Source organism: Brassica oleracea, chromosome C2 (assembly GCF_000695525.1).
Source record: "Brassica oleracea var. oleracea cultivar TO1000 chromosome C2, BOL, whole genome shotgun sequence".
Lineage (NCBI taxonomy): Eukaryota > Viridiplantae > Streptophyta > Magnoliopsida > Brassicales > Brassicaceae > Brassica > Brassica oleracea.
In genome coordinates, this window is record NC_027749.1 from 10,786,631 (window position 1) to 10,787,938 (window position 1,308).

Genomic DNA, 1,308 nt, shown 5'->3' on the forward strand with positions numbered 1-1,308 from the left:
TTTCGGGTTCGGTTTATTTGCCTAGCCCTAGTATCGAGGTAAATTTAGAAAGAAATCGTTTATAAAGCTGTCAAAATATACATCAAAGTATATTCTAACACAAAAAAATGTTCAAACTCGTGGCGCTAATTAGAGTTGAGATTTGGTAGGAAAAAATACTAGATTTTCCATTATTAAAGAAGTTTGTTCTCATATTTTCCCATGATTAATTTGTATAGGGCTGTAAACATTTTTCAAAATAAAATAATAGGGCTGCAAACAGATGACACTCCCAACATAGTTCACTTCTGCTAAAATGTTACAAATAATCGTGCATATATACTGTTATATATAATTTGTCGCTTTCTCAAGTACATGACGCTAACTATACCCATTCGTTTGATAGCTAACGTAAATTAATTTTGTTTTGTTTTTGATAGAAATGCAATAATCGTTTGTTTAGAACATAACCAAACTCTTACAGGGCCTTACAGCGCCTTTATAGGGTGAAATTGTGAAGTTTCAGTTAACGTTAGTGTTAGATATACGAAATTAGTAATACTTTGACCTTTTTTCACTTTTCCAAAAACATTGCAACGGAAAAAGCATGCACCAAACTACTCAATAGAAGTTGAGATTAACAGAATAGTAAGAGAACACAAACAAACAAATGTGTATTCAAGAACAAGAAACCTTTGCTAATAACACTCTGTAAAACCTTTTGTTCATTTTTCGAAATGATATTTACATTCTTTATAAAAAAAAAAAAACATAGCGTGATTTTACTTTGGGCAAATCTCCAAAATAGCACATTTCTAAATTTATATCACAAAAATAGCACTCAAAAACTAAAATGACCAAAATAGCATTTTATTTTTTGAAAATTTTAATTTTTTTATTTTTTAAAATTTGAAATCTTATCCCCAAAACCTCATTTCTCAGCTCTAAACCCTAAACCCTAAGCTCTAAACACTAAACCCTAAACTCTAAACCCTAAACTCTAAACCCTAAACTCTAAACCCTAAACCCTAAATTCTAAACCCTAAACCCTGAACCCTAAATCCTAAACCCTACCCTTTAACTCTAAACCCTAAGTTTGTGACTTTTGATAAAACATTAAATGCTATTTTTGTGACTTTTGAACTTGAGTGCTAGTTTGTGAACAAAAACTTGATATAATGTTATTTTTGTCATCTTCTCTTTTACTTTTCACCTTCACGTTTTCATAACGCCTTTTATTTTTCTTCACGCTCCCTGTCACATGTATGAAGCTGCGTAGCTTTGTTATAGCCGTCCATTCCCCACAAAAACAAAAAACAAAAGTTGCAA